The sequence below is a fragment of the Parambassis ranga genome, chromosome 12, assembly GCF_900634625.1.
Source record: "Parambassis ranga chromosome 12, fParRan2.1, whole genome shotgun sequence".
NCBI lineage: Eukaryota > Metazoa > Chordata > Actinopteri > Ambassidae > Parambassis > Parambassis ranga.
The window spans coordinates 1,184,660-1,208,355 of record NC_041032.1 but is presented as its reverse complement, the minus strand read 5'-3'; the positions used below and the strand labels follow the sequence as shown (position 1 = coordinate 1,208,355).

Here is a 23,696-nt window from a genome sequence, read left to right as displayed (position 1 = left end):
TACCTCTTGAGACACAGATTGACGTTGTCTTTAGCGAGCAATTATAGCCAGAACGTCTGTGAAAAAGGTCACAGCCATCCAGCTATCAACACTCCACGCCAAATGCCAACTGTGTGCGTATGCATGTGCGTGCGCTGTACCCAAAATGCCAGCAGTAGTCACACTATCAGGCCCCCACCACCTCAATCCCCTCACTGTTTGTAGATAATCTACCCCAACCCAGCATGATTGATGAGAGAATTAGTGTTGCAAGGCATTATGGGAATGAGGAAGTTGTATTACTGGATAAGGGAGCATGACATTAAAGGTTATGGTGGCAACAGTTCTGTGTGATAATGTGCTTGGGTGTTTGGTCGGGACAGTTATTGATGGATGAGGTGCCATAATTCTTTTTTTTCCTATTATTACAGCTACATAGGTCACAGAAACAGTAAACCCATTAACATTTCAGCTAATTATTAATTGTGGATAAACAGACACCAGTCAGTTGCAGCTGCTGTTAGGCTGTTGATACTGTTAAGCATCACAAAAAGTGGATCTGTGGCATTCTTTGAGAGAATGGGACACCCTTCCTGACACATGTCCACATGTGCATTAGTTTTATCAGCCTTTGAGGGCACTTTTGATTATGAGGAAAAAAAAATCTATATCCCATAAATCTACATGAAAGGTGATAAGTTTATGGGCTACAGAGGAAGAATATGACAGGTCTCATTACAGGCACATTCAGTTCAGTGAATATGCAGAAGTTTGATAAGAACCTTCATAGACCTTGGTCTCAAAGTGGGAAGTGTTGCTGATGAATTACAACAGCCTGGAAGATGACCCCCATATTCTGGAAGGGCAGTCACCATCACACAGGGGAACTGTTAAGAACCATGATCTTGACAGCCTGATGATGAACAGTGGTACATAGCCACAAAGCTGGCTGTTCTGTTCATGTACAACAAACAAACTCCTATTGATCAAGGTAGCTGGTTACTGAAACTTCTCTGGCCTGATGACAAGCAGTTGATGATGTCCACTAGTTTGAACCAGATACAAAGGGTTGTTTGGAGTACCTGAGCTCACACTGTTTGGGGTACATTAGACTGATATCAGAGAAAATGCAGAGCACTCATATACTCTTCTAAAACTACTCCCCATTCCTTGAAATAAACTCAGCGGTTGCCATTTTGACAGTAATGGATATGGATATAGGGGAGGACTGTGTTCACTTTAGACCACAATGTTATCAATCAACTCTCATATGTTCTCTTTTCACTTTTGTAGAAACTTAAGATTGACACTATAAATCCTAGTGTGCCAAAACTTTTTTATATTCAGAAAGTGTGTTTAAATCATGAGCAGTAGGTGTCCTTTCTCAATGTGAACTGAAAAAAGTCTGCTGACAAAATTGCTGATTTGCATTGCCTTGGAAAAACTTTTCTTTTGTATCATTGCCCCAGGGTAGGACAAACGTGTCAAACCTAAGTCATTTAGTCAGTACACTTAGTGGTGCAGAGAACAGGGGTCCTGTTTCTGCACTGAGTATCCCTTTAAAGTACGACTGTATACCTCCTGGATAGGGTGCTTCACCTCAGAGTTCCAAGGTTTCACTTCACAGAATTGAAACGTCCTCTCTGAAAAAAAATATCTCACCAAGTTTTCATGGCATATCTCTATTAGTTAGGCTTTCTCCTGACTTTGTGTATTTTTAAAAAAAGAGACTTCTCCTCTAGGATGCCTTATGTTCTAACTCCAAGAGAGCATGCTTTGTACCCTCCCTGGCAGCTACATTAGGCCCTTCTTTCCTGTTTATGTGCACAGCCCATTCCTCCAGATGGTGAAGTGCTGTGAGTCACTATATAAAGGAAGTAAGGGGAAGGCAGGGGAAAGGTGTGATTTTACAGACTTTTAACATGCTCTACGGTGCCATGCTGGTTTCAGCTTCTTTAAAGTAACCAGCCTCCAGCTAGGTCCCAGCGGGATGATGCAGCACTGTCATCATATATGCTTTAATTATCTCCAAATACCCTTTAGGAAATTACCGAAAATTGCCTACAACCTTTAAAAGGTTTTGTTTTTTGTTGCCAAGAGAAGCGGCATCAATTTTCTTACATGATGGATGTTTTATTTTGAAAAAAAAAACAAAAAAAACTCTTCAGTTTCCTGCTTGTGGACAGCAATTCAAGTCATGTATTGTTTGCATCTACTGTACACTTGATAGCTACGGTTGATGTTCCTGAGGGCTGTAATTCTCTACTCTTGCTATAAATCAGAGAGCTCATTTATTACCCAGGGGAACGCTTCTTTTTATTTTCACTCCAGACAGATTTGTAATGAACTATTCTATTTTTGATAGCTCGCTGACAGGAGGAATTTGCTTGTTTTGTTTTTACAGAGAAAGAGACGTGGAGAATAAACTTAAGTCCACACTTGCAGTCAGCTGGTGGCTTAGTGAAATGGAATTAATGAGCAGGAAAGCCACTGAACTTGCTACATATGTGGAGGTTTTTATTTTAAGGGGACGATTTCCATTACATTGTGCCTGTTGGCCAACCACTTTTTGGACATTTTTGGACCAAAGAAAGCAAACTATGGGTGCATTTCCTTTAATACAATAGATGCCTTTTATCTTTACGCACACACACTTTCTCTCACACACACAGGCCTGCCTAGTGTATTTTCCCTCCTGGCTTTCCAATTTAAATGCAAATGTTCCCAAATCGGACTCCACAAAGATGCATGGGCAAAATCATTTGACGCAGATGAATTATATATTTTAATTAAGCAAGCCAAAAGAATCACGCCTATTCAGCCTTTTCCCCTCCAATAAGAAATGAATAAATAAATATGGAATAAGGAAAGGAAGAAGAAGGGAATAAATGGGAGGGTCAGGGGAGGGATGGATGGATGGATGAAGACAGGAGGGTTTGTATTGAGTTTGTGTGATCGTGGCGCTAACCGCCCGTGGGCTGTCATTATGTGAGCGATCTGAAGCTGTCAAATTTCAAAACTGTATTGTTTTCTGATAGACGGGCTAAATACCCCCACAGTGTGCATGTGCACACACTTCTGCATACGTAAGACAGCATTTGCATCCATAGAGCTTGGAACGTGTGTGCACACACACACACACATTATTTGGGTTTTGATGGGAAAACCAGCACTTAGAAAATGAAGAGCAGAGATGGGGAATGTGGTGCTCTGACAAGGGATGCAATTTTAATTTCACCCCCTGTCACTCTCCTCAATATCTGCTCAGATGAAACACATATGAGCTGCCAATCACTCACACATACCAACACACACACACACACAGAAACAAGCAATGTCTAAGTCGCATCCACGCTGGTATTTCTTTGTCACAGGTATGCACGCATTTTAAGCTAGCAGCATTCAACAGGTGGATCAACAGAAGCTAGCTGAAACATTTCACCATAGAGAAAGTGAACAAATACAGATTTTAATGCACAACGTATTAGTTTAATGACTGCTGTCTTAAGGCCTCATAGTGGAACGATGCAACACACAAGTCCAGCAGGACAATGGCAGCCACTGACACTTGTATTGGCTTAGAGTTCTGCAGTCCAGTCTGCATATCCTGTCACATGGTCTGGTCATTGGACTCTCTTCCTAGAGGCTACAGCTGCTTGTTAATATACTGGATTGACCTTTTTGTTTTGCCTCCCTAAATGCAGGTATTCTAACATAATACTAAATGAATAAAACCATTTGGCTGGGCTTAGACAAATATGTTTGCAACTGCTTTAAAATTATATAAATAAAATGGATTAACTAATTCCAGATGTAGGTGCAGCCACAGCTGACAGAGTGCTGGAGTCTGACTGTGTGAGAAGCATAGACAGTATTTGGCCTATTGAGTCCCCTCATGTGATAACACCATCATAATAATGTCTTCCACTGTGGAAAAACAACTCGTGCCATTATCGTAATGATTTCTTATGAGAAAATCTTGCTGTAATTGGTGTGGTTGAAAAATAAGAAAATAATAATACTTCAATTTATTATTTAATGAAGGAGTAATTTAGGTGTGAAAGCTTCTTTAAGACTTTTTAAACAATTATTTTTGCAGATTCTGCTTTAATTTTATTTTTAACTGAATATAAGAGCTTCTCATTTCAAAGGACATTAGTGTGGTTGCTCACTGAAATGATCCCCTGTGTCTTTGGCCGTTTTATTGCCTTTTAACATTTTAATCTGACTGTGAAAGCTTTTTCATGTCCGTGAACATCTCTCTGCACTACTCGCAGATGTTTTCTTTTGTAAGATGCTTAAACATGTGTTCATGTGCAGACCTAACAAAGAAAGACAGGCTATGATATGAAGGAGGGGTGAGAAAGACGAGGAGTGAGACGGCAAAAGGAGAAAAATAAAAAAAACAGAGACAAGAAAAGAAAAGAGGAAGAAAAAAGTTGAAGCCACACAAAAAGCGAGAGGTAATGGGATATGACAGAGGTTTGTAGCAGCTGGAGTCTCGCATCAAAAGAACAAGGAAATTCACTTCTCTTTCTTTGCCTCTATTTAGAGTGCACACTGTGTTCTTCACATGCAGACACACACACCTTACTCAATGCTAGCCCCAGCAGCGAGCGGGCAACTTTTATCTGTACGAGAGCCAACCATTTCTCCTCATGGAGCAGAGGAAAGCAGACAGGAGAGTGCATGAAGAGTGAATAGGGGAGGACACATTTTAATGGGATGATCTGGGTTCAAGCCCCGCTTGTTGGCAAGACTCCACCCAGCTCAGCTGTCCTTGTACTTGGTGGAGGTGGTGAATTCATAGTTAGTTCCAGCAGTGTAGCAGCTGACCCTGACCTCTAACCTTCAACTCCCACTGGAGTTATGGGAAACAGCAGTCTCCCTGACTAACATACATATCTCTTGCATTAAAGAAAAATGTAAACATTCTACGGACAGTTGCTACTTCTATTTCTCACCGAGGCAGCAAACAGACGCTTATGCTCCTCATCTGTATGAGGCAACTCGTTCTAATGCCTTAGAGAGGATGGCAAGTTTAAGATCATAATCACACCAGTTGCATACATTAAATAGATAACAGTGGTGTCCTTGCTTTCCTATACTCACATACACAAAGCAGTGAAACAGATTGTTTATGACATCAAGCATCTGGATGTGAAAAAACATATGCAGCGAATATTAGGATTTGAAATTAACAAAGCTGCCAAGATATACATTTTCAGCCAGGACAAGTCATAATGTGCTCAACCTTGTGTGGAAGTGACAGGCTCCAACCCCTAGATTTAGATGTTACATATAGCTGCTAACTTAGCCAAAAAGCACCATTGTTTAAAATGATATATTTATATATATATATTGTTCGCTTAGCTTCTAGTGTATGCTTTAAAACTGATTTAGCTGCTGATTATTGGCTGTAGTCTCTGTATGGCTATGAGGACAAACACCACACGTAAATATCCTTGCTGCTCTACTTAAACATCACTGCTCTGTGTGTATAAATACATGTATGCAGGAGAGTAAAAGCAGATTTATATGTGTGCTGTGCGAGTCAGTGAACATCGATAAAAATGTATGAGGATGAATGAGTGATGGAGTGTTAGATATGACAAAACATCATGAGTAACACAGATAAATGTGTGTTTGTCTGTCTGTCAGTCAGTGACGGGGCCGCACCATCGCAAGGTTATCCGATGTTGGGCTGTGCAAGTGAATTTGTCCAGTGGTTTATCGGCATTATGACCTGTTCATGGATATTGTTGTTTCCAAGATTAGCCGGTTTCTACTCTACATTGTGAATGAATACACATGTATTTAATGGGATTGTGCATCCAAACAGGGAAAGCCTGAAGGGCACTCTTCCCTTTCACTTCGTTTAACTCTTTTAACCAAATGTTGATAAATTGCTGGACTTCAAAAGATAGGGAAGAAGTTTGCTGCAGATTACCCAAGTTTGCCTCTGAACGCTTACTACATGTTGTACAGGGGCTTACAGTCAAACCAATTTTGCCTAGCAAGGTCATTTTTATGTATACTGTCTATCTATAGACAAAAAACAGAAAACTAAGCATGTATGTATGTTTTTGTTTTACTTAAATGTTAATGTTGGGTGTTGTTTCACATGGAATCTGTGTGTGTTTATAGTGTGCTATACCTTTAAGAGCTGCTGGCCATAGCCCATCCCAGAGAGGATGGACCCATTAGTCTGATGAACAGAACGAAAAAGAGGGAGAAGGGAGGAGAGAGATAGAGAAAAAGACAGAGAGAGGGGGGAGTGAGAGATGTACATAAGGAGAAAGAGAGAAGAGGTTACAGTGAAAACAGTGAGAGAAGTAAAGAAAAAAGAATAAGGGAGTTTGACAAGTAGAAACAGGAAGAATAAAAGGCCACTTAAGGGAGTGTAACAGTGAGAGGAGATAGACACTGAGAGAGGACAGGAAGCAGCTATCTCTCCATCTCTCACATAGTGTTGTAGGCGTCTATGAGTCTGTCAGTCAATCAGGACGACAGGCAGACACACTCACTCGCCGGCTCTCTGTCTCTCACGCGCGCTGATGACTTTGCTGTGTGTGTGTCTACAGATGGCAAACCTTGTGACATCGTTGTGCTGTGTAGTTCTGGCCGCAGTGGTGGTAGCCTACGCTCAGAGACGCAGTCAGCTCGGTGAGTACGCACTTCATCTTCTTCTTTATTACACAGGTCCACTCCTCAGCTGAGGCCTATGCTCTTTATTTCCTCTTATCAAGTTTTGACTTGCTGCACTTGACTCTTCCTCTTAGAGCTCGTATTCGCTCTACTTTTTATCTGTGTCCTCATTTTCTCTCTCTTGTTGCATTATTATTATTATTTTATTAATTGTAAAGTTTAATTATTTGTTGTCTGTAAATTTTGCTGACAGGCAATTAAGAGCTGCTCTCTGTGAGGTCAAAGGTGCAACAGTGCCACAGTGGTATACCTGTGAACAGATTTGTGCACAAACAAATAGACAAACTCCGCACAGAAACAGCTAGTTATCTCTCTCTCTCTCTGCACGGTGCTAATATTTTGGCCACATTACCAGGACTACCTCCATAACAAATATGTGCTTCAACAAAGAAGCCAGTCAGGTCAAGTGATGATCATGAGCATGTTTCAAATGATTTGTGTACTGAGGTTTCTGAGGCAGAAAAGATGGGCTGTAAAGACGTAATGCAGTGACTGCCCCTCAGAGAGTTCACACAAGATGCATGACCAGAAATTAGACCATGGGTGTAAATGGTGTGTGTGCATATGTGTGTGTGTGTTTAAGAGGAAGTCCATTTGTTACTTGACTTTTAGTGAAGAGTGGCCTTGACTTATTAGCCAATAAGGTTGGGTTGTTTAAGTCAGCTGACCCTTAGAAAGAGTCTAAGGAAGTCAATAAGTCCCCAGTGACGCACATCACTATATCACGAGGGTCACACAGGCACACACATACACAGGCACACACACACACGCAGAGCAGAAATGGAAATAGGAATGTTGTCTTTAGGGATTATACGAAAGCAACAGAGAAGGTAAGAGAAAGAGGAATATGGAAAGAAAAACAAAGAAGAGCAAAGAGGGGAAAACATCCAGGGAAAAGATGGAAGGCAAACGGAAACAGACAGATTGGGAATGAAAGTCAGGAGTAATAACAATTGATGCTTGATGTGGAAAAGAGCTGAATAGAGCCAGACAATGCTTTCTCTGAGCACAAGATGAAAACCTTACTTTTTATTAATTCAGAAGCACTTTTTAGCTTCAGTGAAAATCAATGTCCCTATGCTGCTTATCTATTAAAGAAAAAAAAACATCTCATTAAACCTATGTTAAAACTCACTTGATATTTTTATGACAATTTCAAACATGACATGATAAGATATATTGCAAATGATTGTAATATTTTGGAGTGGCGCAGGTGTACCTTGCCCTGAGATACTGAAGCTGCTGTCATCACAAGGAGCTGGGCTGTTTAAGAACCTTTAGGGCCCTTCCTGGCCTTCAGAGGCCAAACAGTTTAGCATTAGAATGTATTTTTTTGTATTTTCATTTATCATTGTTTGAGTTGAGTATGAGTTGGCTCCTTTATTGGCTTCAAAAATGGGCATGTGAAGCACTATAGTTTAGAAAGTAACAGGTGAAGAGACCAATCACATTTTGAGTTACAATCATTGCTGATTTGATGAGCAGATAAATGTATGTGTTTAACCTTTTTGTGCTATGTCATAGCAAATCTTAGGTTATCATTGATTTATATGTTTTTATTTATGATTTTATTTTATTTTGTCATTGTGTGGTGTTTTGCCCTTTTTGAATGTGGCATGTAATACCTACATACTATGGAGGGGCACCACACCAAGCCAAGACTGTACTCAGTAGCTCTTCATGTTAAGTTGTGGACTGTGGTTGCTTTGATATTCATGTCAAATGTGCAACTTGCTTTTTCTTCCTTCCACTTTTTGAGTTTGACTAACTAGTCCCTCATGGTATTGTGTGTGCTAGCATTAGCTGTATGCTAACTTAAGGAGATATCTCTAAAACACAAAGCATAGATGTCTTTGACATTACATCATAACTGATTGAAATAATTGTGTGTGTTATTGTCACTTTTTGTTTTGTGCTACATACACATACACAAAGATACACATTGCTAAACACACAAATACTGTATATCCTGTATTTCTCTGTGCAAGAAAGTCATGCAAAAGTATTACTAGTATGTACATTTGCCCCAAATTCATTTGCTCACACACCTTTATAATCACACACACACACACACATTTACACATCTGTCTCTCTTGCAAAATGCCTTGTTTCTCTGACAAATTGCCAGCTAGTTTGATTGACAGACTTCCCTAGGGTATGCCTCAGTTGGCAGCGAGAGTAGAGCACACACGTGCACTCACTCACACAGCAATGTGCGTGCATGCAGATATACATAGTCGGTACTGAAGGATGGAAGAGGAATGAACTCTCTTGTTAGGTCTGAGTCAATTTGTACAAAATGCGCATACTGAGGAAGGTACACACTGTCTCTCTCTCTCTCTCCCTGTCTGTGTACTTGTGTGTAGTGTGACATGGACTGTATAGGAAATCCATTTGAGACTTCATAATTAATGACGCCAGTGCATTGCTGAACAAATGTAATAAGAAATAGAGGTGGAAAACATCCTCAGACTTGAGTCAAACAAATAGATACAACCCTCACATTTAGAGAAGTCGATTGGAAAGTGAAAGGGAGACAGCCATGTGACAGACACACAGACAGAGCAGGAGTGATGGAGGGTGGAGCAAGATGAGACCGAGAGACAGATGTAGGAAACATGAAACTAACACTTCATATTGTGAAGGAAAATGTGTGTATAAATCCGCCACTGTGTGATGATGGGAAAAGTTTCACTTACTTTTGTTTGTATTTAGATTATTTACTTTACAGCTATGTAAAATACGAGTAATATTACTGTATATTAATCTACTTTAAAGTTTCAGGGAAAAACAAACATATTAAAGGTTGATGAGGCTACATTAAAATAACATTTTGTTATTTATTGAGAGTCATGTTGCCAAAAAAACACAAAAAAGTAAAGAGAAATGACAGTCCCTTAATAAAACATCACTTGAAACAACAGATGAAAAGGAAAAAAAATTGAAAGCTAAAAACCCATGGAGAGAAAGACTCAAAGGTCATGCCAATTAAGCTTCGTTGAACATGAATTTGATTTTTGAATGTTTTTGAAAAATAGACAATGAAGCAGTTATGGGGGGGCACTGGGTGGGTGGAAAAGACATAAGACGGATACGTTAAGGGAAGAAGGCATGAGAGAATACAGATGACAGATGAAGAGAGAAAGGAGTGAGAGTGTGGGAGTCGGATTGCAGTTATTCAGAAAGCTTTTTTTTATGGTGTATAAGTTTAGTGTTTTATACATATAGTGTCAATTATTGATTTACTCTCAGAATAGTTGAATGCAAACATGCACGATCACTAATAGTAAAAGCAAACAGTCAACAGTGCAGCTGTAGGCACGAGTTTTTCCTTGACACGCTGTGTTTCTTCGATGACCCTCACCTCTCAGAGTCCCTAAGGCTGAGGAGGAGAGGAACAAATAAAATCCCTTCAAGGATCCATATTATCATTTCTATTCATTTGTATTAGATAGAGAGCAGATTGCTCTCCCAGTGGAACAAAAGTTCATAAAAACACAGAACTATTCAAGCAGTATCATCTCATGGTGACCGCTGCAGCGCTTTATGGCTCAGTGTAATTAAAAATGTGCAGTATTGAAGATTTAATGTGTGTGTTCACCTGTGCAGCTGCAAATCTTATCACTGTCCACAAAGTGATGATAAAACTGCACATAAGGATGGTCAAGGTCTCCAACATCTACTTCTGATAGCATTTCTGAATGAATTTGTTTGTGTTACTCATCAATCCCTTTGTTCATCCATCCATTTATTTTCAAGCATGCTGGTCTGGACCAAGTAGCACATTTTTGGGGCTGAGAAATAAAGCCTATGTGTCAAAGTGTCAAAAAGTCTAGTTCCCCTTCAAAAGCAAATTAATCCCCAAAGACCTTTATGTTAAAGCGACCGCTTTGAGTGACAGGTGGGCGCCGTATCACAGAACAAGTTTCTTGCTTCCGTGCCTGACATTCTCAAAAGAGTACTTTGGAAATGTACAAGTAACGTCACAGAAGACTCACCCGTAGAATTTTTTGTTTTGTTTTTTTCAAACAAAGCCACAAATTCTAGGCTAAGAAACAGAGTCAAAAAGTGCGTTCCATCCTCATAGACCTCCATGTTGAAATGTCCAACTGCAGCAGAAAGAAACATGTTTACAGCCTGCTTTGGTCTATGATATATGGCGTGTGTGTGTGTGTGTAGTCTATATGGACCATAGACCATATATACTGTAGATAGATAGACCATAGACCATAGATCTCAGGTGAGAACTGCTGCTCATGGCACATGGAGACACAGTCTTAAAAATGAATAAGACACTGCACATTACTCATGCTTGCATGGATTTTTTTCCCCATTATTCTTGTAGCAATATGGATCACTCATCCTTTCATGCATGCACTTAACGATTGATCACAAAAGATACTGTATATGTGAGGAAAAAAAGCCTTGTTTATTTTCATTATCCCTCTTTTCTTCTCTCTTCTCCGTGACTCTGCCTCTATGCATGTCTCTCTGTGTCTTCTTTACTATCTCACTCTATACCAGAAAGCTGCTAGTCAAAGCAATACCATTCCATTAACAGGGTGCCTCACAGAGCAAATACTAAGAACATTCACAACATGAATACCAATGAACAAAGTACAAGAACACTCAAAAGAAAGTGGATGAGTAGAACAAAATAAATAAAGAACACATAGAGGAAAAATGTGGTGCAGTTGAGACTGTTTATTTTCAGTTTGACTGAATTTTGCTATTACATTTTTTTTTCTATGACTGAGATTCAGTGAAGCTACATGCTCTGACACCACATTTCTGCCCTGTTATCTGCGAATGTGGTGACATCATGCTGTTGACTGTGAGGGCATGTTATTTATGGGAGTCCATATCCTGATTGAGAGACGAACATTTCCACTGATAATCACCCCCCCCCCATCTCCCTCTCTTCCTACCTCCCTCCTCTTTGTCCTTTCCTCCTCTCTGCTCTACGTCTCTCTCTAAATTCTCCACATTGCTTCCTCTCACTGGGTCTTCCACCTCTGCATCTAGTTGCTAAGTAATCACTTTCATCATATACCTCTTACACTACTGGCCACCACTATGTTTTTTGCGCACTCCATCGCTGAGCTCCTTTACCTCCCTTTACTGCTAAGGAGAGAGAGAGACAGCAGGAGAGTAAGAGGTTAACTCTCGCACTAATTCCACAGTATTACAGCTGTCAAAGCTGTATTTATTTCTTGAGCATTCGACACGTGCTGCTACGACGTTACCAACATGCCCGGTCATGTGCTTTGCTCCAACTAAAGCTTTATTTATCCATGCGAACGCAACATGCTAGTTCTTCAAATTAAATGAATCCTAGCTATAGTTTTTTTTAACCCATCCCTTATCATACAAGACAGCCAAGTCTAATGTAATTCATGTGAAGATGCTCATGTTGACAGATGTAATTAGCAGTAATAGCTGCAGCGGCACAAAAGCAAAATGTCAGACAGATAATAGTGTTAGATCTGTTTCTATAGTATTCAGATATATTTATCTTTTCAGTAATTTAACCCATGTCAATCATAAGAGCACTTTCACACTGTATAAGCAACATTGTGTAATTGCTGGTAATTGTTATTTATTCATGTCTTTGGCTTGGCTGAAGGGTTTCTTTGACTTTTCACAGTGATGCAATGGCTCAAAATATTTGTGAATAACAATATTTAAAGATTTAACAAGTATAGTGGAAGAAAGGTTAAGCAATAAAAAAAGTATTTTAAGTTTTCCCCAGTTGAATGCACTGCTGAAGTTATTGTTATAAATTGTTGAACTTTTAGAACAACAAACGACAATTTCAGACAAAAAAAAATATAATCAATTATTCAGGAGATTAAACTGTTCTCTGATGTGTCACCAGAGAGAACAGACAGCTCCTTGTAAATAAGTAAATAAGCAGGAAAAATGGATGTTGGTGCGTTGTGTGTCTCCTGTATGTGTAAGCCATGTATGCGCCGGCAGGCAGCCTCGCTCTCTCTCATTACCCTGAGTAGCACTCAGTGTAAATCAGTGCTCCCCCCGTTTGGCACGCTGTCTGTATTAAATTCAAGATGGAGCTCAACCGATTGATTGACTGACTGGATTGGCAGATGGATTACAGTCTGACTGACTGGCAGACAGGCAGAGTCAAAGTAACACTAATCCCATTTAGTCATGGCTTTGAAATGCAAGAAAATAAAGAAAACATGTCTGTTGTGGTGCCAAAGAGAAGAAACATAAAATCCCCCAAATAAATACAAGAAATATGTTCAAAGTAAAGGAATAATATGCACACATAAATATTTTTATAAAAACTGTCTTTTTTATACTTGTCTTAGCTTCAAATTAAATCATCTAAGTCTTGAATGTTGCATGCTATAAATTTAAAGTGACAGTTTATATCATTTTTTGTAACCTATAATCCAGTTACTCATGAAGAATAAATATTGTGAGGAACTGTTGAAAGTAGCTCAGTGGAAAATAGTGCATTGGAGATTGAATTGTATCTGTTTTGAGGTGAACTGTCCCTTTAAGCATCCAAAACATGATTAAACCATTACAAAACACATTCTCTCGGTTCTCCAGTTGAGTCACCAGCTGACTGACTGATTAGATGGTTGTCTGGCTTGATGCCTGACAAACAGATTGGTTCACTTGAAAATTCTTGCTGTTTAGCACAACCTGATAGGAGTTGTGTCCAGGCAGGCAGATTGAGGACTAATTTGGCCATCTGAGTGCCTGTCTGACACCTAGAAGATACAGTAGTAGATAAAGGGCTTGTCTAACACTGATGTTTCCGCCTTTTAAATGGTTGGCTGTGACTGTCCTGGATGCTTAACAGAGGAGAGGTTGAGAGTAATAGTGTATATATGTTGTATTCCACTTCTAATGTAAGTAGCATGTACAGAAGGAGGGGGTGGGGAGAAGGAAGGAAGATGTTGCAAGAATAGACCAGGCCTCCAGATATGAAAAAGCAAATAGTGTAAAATGCTAAGCTGTTCATTGTGTATCATATGTATCTGTCTTGCTGTAAGGAGTTCTGTGCACACATTCCTATGCAACGATGTAAGCTGAACTTTATCATTCTTAATACAGTGTTGTATCTGCTTACAGGGTAAGGCCATTGCAAAAGTACCGCCATATTGGGTTCAGCTTTTAGTAGACCATTTAAATGAAGTCCTTGTGCCTTGTGGCACTGACGGTACCAGCAGCATAAGGTACAAAGTATGAAATTCACAAAAATAACATATGTAGCCTGTTACATCCAGCCTGTTCTTACCAGGAAAATGTAACATGAGGTTGATGTTTCAGTCCTTGACAAAAAAGCATGTGTGCATATTTCTCTTCTCTTTCATATATCTATTTATGTTTATTGGAGGAGCGGAGGATCATTGTGATGTGTTTAATATTATGAATTTGTATGTTGTAAGATGATGTTCATCCAACCTCTCACGCTGTTTTTAAGGCCTAACGAAAACCAGGTTTTTATGCCAAAAACCAACCTCCATTTAAACATAAAGTGAAAACAAAACAGCTTACGGTGTCAGGGAGGTTTAAACCTCACACTCCTGAGAGAAAGTCTACTGCGTCACCTTCTAACAGACTTTTACGGCATCAGTTCCATGATATGGATGACGTTGACGTATAAACCATATGTTGTATCTGGCAGATGTATCATTGACCAACTATAGTATTGTTTTTGTGAGGAAGTGTTGTTGGATCATACTCAGTAGCATTTTGCTCTTAGACATGAAAGACATTTCTTTCTGACAAGTTATCTCAATAACCATCATATCACAAAGATACATTAAAGAAATATTTTACCAGTTTGCCGACCCACGCAAGGATCCCCCACACTTAAACACACAGTTTTCCATTTTATCAGTCTGTCTGTGTTTTCTTTTCTAAATGTGTGCCATATGTCATGATTTGAAGTGAGAGACAAAAGACAAAATGTGAGATATGTAAGACAAATATCTGTAGAATCCATTATTGTTTAGTAGTGAATGTTGTGTAATTAGTCCACTATAGATGCAGGATTCCCGACTTTCCTGATAAAATCTGTCTGGTAATGGACCATTTCCAACCAATCGCTGTGTTTCATGCAAAGATATGGAATCTCAGAATCTCACTGTCTGAGTGTTCATGCGATGTCTGAGCGAGCGTGTGTTATGTTTGTCCTGTCTAATTCTTTTAACTCATTAATCTTTTAGAAGGGATTCCCAGTACAGCTTTGATCAAGCTTCTCTCTCTCTCTGATGGCTCCTTCCCAAAAGTCTGAAGCAGTTAAACAACACTGTACACCCACATTAAAATTTCAGCTCTTTCCTTTTCTGTCTTGTAGTGTGAAAGATATTTCTCCGTCTTCAGTCACATTTAAATACATAGACCCATTTTAGAAAAACTCAGCACATTAGTCTTGAATTGTTTTTACTAATTGGTTTTCATAGAAGCATATTAATTAATTGTTCATCCTGTTAGGAAGACAACCAGAGCAACACTTTCTTTAAACCTTGAACACTACTGACATTGTTAAATTAATCATCACCCCTTCAAAGGACATGATTAGGTTGAATGTAGGAACCTAATATAATGTAACTTCACAGTCTTTTTTGACTATTCTCAATATTGATTGGCTGGTAGTGGTGCTGACTCAGCACATGATATAACCATAGCAACAGAGATGCAGTCAAAGTTACTAGGTTATTATTTATGGCAATAAGCCCTCTTCTTAGTAGTTTTGATGATTTAAATTAATTTATTTAGAAAATACAACTACTGAGGACTGAAAAAAAATAAACCTCACAATCACCTCACAACCCATGGGTTATCGATCTTTTACTTAATAATACAAATGTAAAAGTACAGGACAACAGAGGTAAAAACAATGGGTGGTTGGATTAATAAACATTCTACTTGTTACTTACAATGCACAGTTGTTAGCTTTGAATATTAGCTATTAGCCTCCTAGTTGTGCCAACCATCGTCCCCACCCCTCCACCTTGCCAAGTTATATCTTATATATCTTATTTGTGACCAAATTTAGGAAATCTGAGTAAGCTTCAGTTTTTGCATGCAAAATACCAGAAAATATGTATCAATAACCTTCCTATTTTTTTTGGCAAGTGACTATGGTATAAGTAGGAAAATGCCTTTCAATGTGTCCATTATGTGCAATTAATGGACGACATAAAGTCCATTACATGCTGATAATGGACACCTCGAAGAGCATTATCCCTTACTTATCTGTGCTCTCTCTGACATGGCCACCCAAGACTGAAAAGAAACACAATATAGGAAATGAGCAACAGGCTTTCTTTGCCCCGTCTTCTTACACTGTTGCTTTATCTTGTCAGTTCTCATCACACTTTATGTCATCCCACCTCCCCACCTCTCTTAGAATCACTTTCTTCAACAACATCCAGCAGACAAAAACAACTTCCTTGATCTTTAACATTCAACACCTAAAAGTGGAAGTTGCGGCGGTACTCCTTTCTGTCTTATCTCACTCTCTGCCTGTGCATCTTTCTTTCAAACACGCACTCAAGATGAAAGATGAGCAGGAGGAGGCACAGGTAAAATTACCCTTGAGCATTGTGCTGCACCAGCCAGCATATAATGATGAATTACCGCTGCTCATACAATTCTGTAAAAGTACCAAATGTGTGATGTTGTGTGTATGTGTTTGTGTGTGTGTGTACGCTGCCTAATGTGAGTCATTAGTAGAAGTGCAGTCAAATGAGGCTTACAGCAGGTCGCAGCCAGCCAGTATTTAATGACAAATACATAGTGAACAAAGTGATGTGATGGCTTCAGGGTCATTTAGCATTTAGCATTTTTTTGGAGCTGTAACAATATATTTAGCTATATTTAGCGAGTCACACACATGCACAACATACAAAAGGCACAACAGCAAGCAGCTTCATTTGTGTGTGTTTCTTCACCAACTGCTTGTAATCCCATCAGGGATGTTTTTATAGTGTCTTCTTCTGTGACCTCACTTCATATTGTCATACTGATGTTTGTTTTATTTATGTAATACAAATGTTAGTTAGCATGAATGTGCTCTTCTATATGTGTGTGTGTGATTGTGCATGTGACCTTTTTCTGGCTGTGGTTGTCATAATGCCCTGATTAACCCACAGTACCTCTATCCTGCTGTGCAGATAATGACTGTGTGTGGTGTGTGTCCCTGGCTGTTTGTGATCCAGTGTGTGTGTGTGTGTGTGCATAAAAGGCAGAAATAAAGCAGAGGTTTACCAGGGATGGCATCCTGGGGAGATCAGGAATCTTAGGTTTCAAGTTATTAGCTTTAATTTAGAAGAAGTGGTTCAGTGGTTCGCACACTGTGCATGCAAATGCAAACCTAAGCACTTTTACTTCCAATACTGTATATCACGCTGCGTGAAAGGCCTCCTAAAAATGCACAGTGATATATTTTTTTTGGATAGTTTATTTATGCTTAATTTATTGTGTTGCTCTTTAACTTTCACAGTGCAGTTAATCTTGAGTGTAATGTGATAGCTTAATTATTTTAAATGTAAAAATGCTGCATATGAATAAATAGCAAAAAGATTTTTTTCCCTCCTGACTTTAAAATCTGGCTTTTTTATGCACTTCCCTATACAATTACCTGCTACATGTGTATAAATAGACAGTTCTATAGGTAAGAAAGCTTACCTAATACTCCCTAATTTTGGAGAAATCAAGTTAACAAATCTTTCAAATTATTTCATTTAACAAAGGCAATTCATTCATAGATGAACAGAATGTCCCCTATATTGAATTGAGTGACCATTTGCGAGATAGATTTTCTGTTTCCAAAGCCATTTTGTTGATTCCAACCCATTAAATCTCAAGTTGTGTTTTCCTGTGCCATTAAAAATCACAGGGGCCCCCGCTAGTTTCTCCTGATAGACTGTTCAATAAGTTAATGTTGCCAGGAAGCTAATGTAATTCCAGCCAGTATGAGCTGAGTTTTGGCTAATGTTGCTTTGCAATAAAACTTTGTTCCAAGACATTGCAACTGAATCACTAGAGGCTTAAAAGGGGTCCCGAACCCCTCAATGGAGCAACACTTCTAAATATACACATTTAATTTGATCTATTGTGAACAGGGAGGCCTTCAACGTGACTCATTGTCGGAGGCGGTGGAGAAAAAAGTAGAAGAGTGGCAGGGGGAAAAGATTGCCATTTATCACATTGAACTTCAGTCTCATTTAATTCAGCTCAACTTTATTGTCATTCCTCCCAACTTAAGTCATTGCGATTAACTTGAGTACAAGTGCAGTGAGGCTGCTGAGAGTGAAAACACACACACAAAAAATGAAATGCAACAGTGTTGTGAAAGAAACTGGGGCGCAGAGTTTAAATTACATTAAGTTACATTTAAAACAAGCCTAAGTCCAAAAGAAATGACAGGTTGAGACCCTGCTTCAGTGTTGTGATAAAGATGTTAACATAGAGAGCTAATTTCACATTTTCACAAAGAGTAGTAAAAGTACTTCACTGCTTCAATGTGGAGCCTTCACACATTTTTATATCCTCCAGTTTAGCTCCTTCTTATACCAGCCTGACACTTAACAAGATTGTGACAATTGAGTTATTGAAACTACCGTGAAGGTGATGATGAAATCTGATCATATATGGCAGGTCTGCTTTAAGAGCAGCAGTATGTAAGATGTCACGTAGACTAGACTAGGTAGGAGTCATTTAGTGCTGATCTTGTTAATTTTCTGTAAAGTTTACACAGGTTTGCAGTGCATGCCAACTAGACGTAAAGACGTATTGACATGTCTTATGACAAATGCGTACTGAAATACGGCACATTAGTTTGGAGAGAATTGCCGCCTCTTGTACAGCTGGCAGTTTAACAATAATAAATGTAATGCAGACTCTTCAGAATCCGAAATACTTTATTAATCCCAGGGGAAATTGTTTCATTGTTTGTTCATTGCTACATCAATAAAACATCAGAGTGCTGCTCACAGGAATGGAGCCAAACAAGTTTATATTTTCTTTACAAATCATCTCTGAAAAGTTTTTAACTAGCCGCTGGTAAAAAGACAAAACTTCACCGGTACAACACGGAAACCCTCGGATACCAGGTTGCATGCATTAGCATGTTTAGTCTTGAATTGTGTGGAAGTGCTGAACCATGTGACGCACTGTGACGACACAGACAGTGAGCTGACAATGGTCTGCTCAGAACATCATGTAGGCTAAATGTTACACGATGAGTTAAAAAGGAAGAATTACCTGTTGATTTTGTATGATTTATCCTGTTTAGCTGGTGGGCCAAAACGAACACATTTTAAGACAGAAGCCGCAGGCCGGACTTTGGACACCCCTGCCCTGCATCACATCTTGGGAGTGCCTTGAGTCTATCTAGGGATTTAAAATACATACAAATCAGGGAACACTTTACCTGAAGTGTGTTCTTTGATTTCTGTGAGTGTTTGTTTTCTGTCTGGATTTTTTCTTGTTCTGTCTGCAATGAAAAAAAAAAAGTTTGGTCATTTTGAGCTTGTGTCACTTTAGAAAACTTTAATAAAATAGAACTGTCTAGGTATGTGGCAGCCGCTGTAAGCCAATACCCGCGTAGCAAAGAAAGGAAGCAACAAAAAAAAAGACAACAGCAAAACCTTAAACAGATCTTTGTAAGAACTGTTTGTCCTTGTAGAAAAGAGGCAACAAAGGAGAGTGAAGCTGACAAAAAGTATGCAGATTTGTCTGTGTGTGTGTGTGTGTGTGTGTGTTTGTATTTATTGCTCATGACATTGTGCAAGGACAGTCCTATCTCTCTTGGTTGAAGTGTGATTTTCCTGTGGTGGAAATGGATTCATACAGAAAGCTATTCGCTCCCCCAAACCCTCACACTGTATTGTCTGGGGACAATGGCTTCCCTCCACTCCTTTCAAATTCAAATTCCCAAAGCTTTCTTGTCCATCATACTGACAAAACATTGACTACAGCCGCTCAGAGATATAGAAAGTCTATGGAGGCTTAAAGGCTTGCAGCGGTGACAAGGGACCCCTTACTTACCATACCATACCATAATGTATGCATCTGCATACAAATATATCACATCTAAATACATAAACATATTGTTTGCAAGAATTAATCACTGTGTGGGCTTCTGTTCTGGATACAAGCCACTGGGGAGGCACTGGATGAGGAGTATCTGTATTGTAGAATGGCTTTCCTCATGCATAACCTGCATGACCTCTTTTTTCCCCCTGTATTTTTGTCTTCAATACACTTCGGTGTATTTTTCTCCGCATATTTCCGTGTCCTCTTCGTGCTATAGGAAGTGCATTTTAAAATATCATTTTATGCAAATAGTTGGCTGTTGTAGTAGACTAATTATTCAACTTCTTTGTTTAGACAGCCCACAGCTTTTCAACTGTTGTGTTTGCCTATGATAAAAAGAAAAGCAAAAATCTTCTAGAATAATTACTGGAAGGAGATTGCTCTGCACTGCTAGAACTTGTAAAAAAAATAAATAAAAATAAAAATAAATCACCAGAAGTGCTTTACTACTTCAAACATAATATGATTTTGAACAATGAAAGTGGCTGCTGAGTTTGTGGCAAGTGTTCTTGCCTCATGTTTTGCGAGTGGTGGCTTGGTGTTCCAATATTGGATGGCTCTGTACAATAACCGTCACAACACACAAGTGCAACCTGCTCCGCCAATGTCAAACATGCAACTCAGGACTTGGACGCTGAATCCACCTGGACAAACAGGTCACTATACACTGTAATGGTCTGTCGCAGCCTCAGTGAGCAGCCATGGGATTATGTTGAGGTATCTTATTTAGACAGAGTGTGTTCTGATCAAGAAAATCGAGTAACTGCTGAGCCCAAAAATACTATTACATGTAAAAAAAATACAAATAAATTAAACACTAAATCAGTCAGCCATCCAATTCTGTCTCTCTCCTTTGAGCAGTCACTTACCTCAGAAATGTAATCATGAATTAGGGCTTCCAAACTGCGCACAGTAAATGCTCTGTACTTATGTAGCACTTTTCTACCAACTCAAAGCACTTAACGCTACTTCACATTTACCCTTTTGTACACACAAGCACACACATATCAATAGTCCAACCACTGGGAGCAACTTAGGGTTAGGTGTCTTGGTTGTGGACACATGCAGGGACGCAAACAAACCTCACAGTTAGTGGACAACTGCTTTACCCCCTGAGCCATAGCCGCCCCACACACATGGGTGGACAAAGCCTTAGTAGGCTACTTACCACCAATGTGAGCTAGGTTGGGTGCTAAAAGCTAAGCTAACCCAGACTGGATAACTAGGAAAGCACCAGGCCCAGATGGAGTCTCTCCATCCTGCCTTAAGACCTGTGCTGACCGGCTCGCTGCTGTCTTCACACGGCTCTTCAACAGATCTCTGGAGCTGTGTGAGGTCTCCATAATTGTTCCTATACCTAAAAAACCCACCATCCGACTAAATGACTGAAGTTCTTTGAATGCCTGGTGCTTGCCTACCTAAAGAAGGTCACAGCCTAGGACATGCAACATGAAGTCCTGGCCTTATACACACACAGTCTTACCGGTACAGTGAGTGTGTGTGCCTGGTATATTCCCTCTGCAGCATAACAAGGAGTCTGATCTGTCAGAATGATAGCACACCATATTTATCACAGAAGCTTACATACACACACTTCAGGTAATCCAGTGGAAGAAGCATTAACCTTGTGGTTGAACTTGTAGCTTTTCTCCACATAGTGCCCATTCACAATCAGTACACACACTTGTACATCAAGACATACATAGTAATAAACTGGAGCTAAGCTGCTCCATCTCTCATACTATATAATATGAGTATGAGTTTGAGTTTGTTACTTGCTACTTATCCGTCTGAGCACATTTTAGGGATGCTATTCACATGCTCTACAGGTGACCTTTGATAGAAAGGCTGGTTTCTATAGCTGAAGCCTATAGTCTTGGTTATCCATGTGACAATGTGTAGGAGATTTAGGCTTCTTATCAACACTAGCCAGAATTGAATGAATCCTGTTCTGTCCCTCAGTCTTGCACCATAATAAGTCCTTAATATTTAAAGGTGTACATGCACCATATAGTCACATTTTTAGAAGCTAGAACCAGAGAATGGCAGTTTTTTTATTTAATCAATTTGACTATTGACAACAGATTTCCTATTTTTTCCTAGTATTTTATATGTTAAATATGTTGCAATTATATGTGAGACATGGGGACCATAACTTGTTTGTCTGTTTGGAACATGGACGTACTAAGGACAGAGTACACAGAGTCGTTTTATTAAAGTGGCTCCATCTTAATCTTTCCTTATTGATTTTGTCTTTTTGTCTATCTGCCCACTGTCTGGTGCTGTGTGTCTGCTTATGTCTTTGTCTGACCACCCATTTGTCTTTTGTGTGTCTGTACAGCAGCGGTGACTCCGAATGCTGATATGTTTGTGCGGCTAAACTTATGCATACTTGTGGGTCAAAAGGTCAAATTATATAATTATATAGTTCAGGACACAATTATAACGATCAGATTCAATATCATGAACTAAAGTCAGTGCCTTGTATTTGCAGTGTCCTGTAAGCGCCTCAGTGAATGTGTTTTTTTTTTTTTCACTTCTATTTTATTCAAACAGCACTAGGTAGGATCATGTCTGAGGCTAACATTTCTAGCCTTTTCATGTGGAAATGCAGCCATACAATGCCTTCCCACTTCTCTCACATATCGACATGCAGTACATCTGCTTCCACCTTTGCCACTTCCTCCATCCTTTTCTTTCTCCTCTCATGCATTATATTCATTTCTCTGAGAAGGTCATGAGGTCTTTCAAGAGGAAGGTTCCAGGTTTAATCCCTAAATTTTACCCATTCTCACATCTGCAGGAAATACAATAGCAGGAAAGACACAATAGAAGCGATCCTAGTGGAGTACAGCAGTCATTTTTTATGCACTGACATTAAGAAACAAAAGCTCAGATGTGTAATTTCTTTACTGCGTGTGTGGTTGCCTTTGTTGGACTGCTTTAGTAGTGGCCTACAATAGTAACAGATAAGAGGTAAGAGCGGCACCCAAAAGAAGCAATTAGACTCCACACAGTGGTAGCTTGCATTCAATTTGTTTCTATTTTGTCAAATTCATGTAAACTGAACAACAACCTCTCTGGCTGCTGTGGATAAGAATTACATACAACATTATGCCAAAGTATTATAATATATATGATATTCAAATATCAGGTTTTACTCAACAGAGAGCTTATAAGGGTCTATTCATCATATCATCATATCATCATATCATCATATACACATATACATCATTATCTGACAAATATGTGTAGTTGGTGTTCTTAATGGTGTTTTTAACTGTGTCTTTACCTGTGTCGATGGCTATAGAGGTCAGGGGTTCTGGGGCCAGTTGTGGGTCCATTTAAATCCAGAATACACTCTGTAACAGGGACATGTAAATAAAATACCATAGAGAACAATATGTTCAAAATTTGTAATTATTTTCATGTCATCATTCTTATGCACAACCTAGTCCAGCCACAAGAAAATGAGTTACTTAATCACCATACCCAAGACGTAACCATGACCATGACCATGTCTAATTTGGCTGAATTTTCTAATATTTTTTTAAGGTGAACAATTCCAATTTAATTCAGGTTATTATTTATTTACTTATGTATTTATTTATTTACTTATTACCATCATTGTGTGAAATAGGCTACATACAATTGCACATACAGTTACTTTTTAAAAATATGCATTTGTAGTGAATATTTCACTCTGAAGGTCAATGATTCAATTACCATTACATTTTAATAATAATAGATGAATTTTTAAAAGGTGACTGCATCATCCTGCAGAAATGTTACTTATTTATGGATCTCACATGTTTCCTCACCACTTTTATCTTTACACCTAAACTCCCTCACTCTTCGCCAGTCCTCCTCCTTTAAAAAAATGTTTGTGATGAGGTAAAGGCTCCTTCTTGTCTGTGTCT

At 39.1% G+C, this 23,696-nt stretch overlaps 1 pseudogene; it reads left to right on the top strand.

The window, feature by feature from the left end:
• Positions 1–23,696, top strand: part of LOC114444075 (ciliary neurotrophic factor receptor subunit alpha-like) — a 173,035-nt pseudogene that overhangs the window by 73,346 nt on the left and 75,993 nt on the right.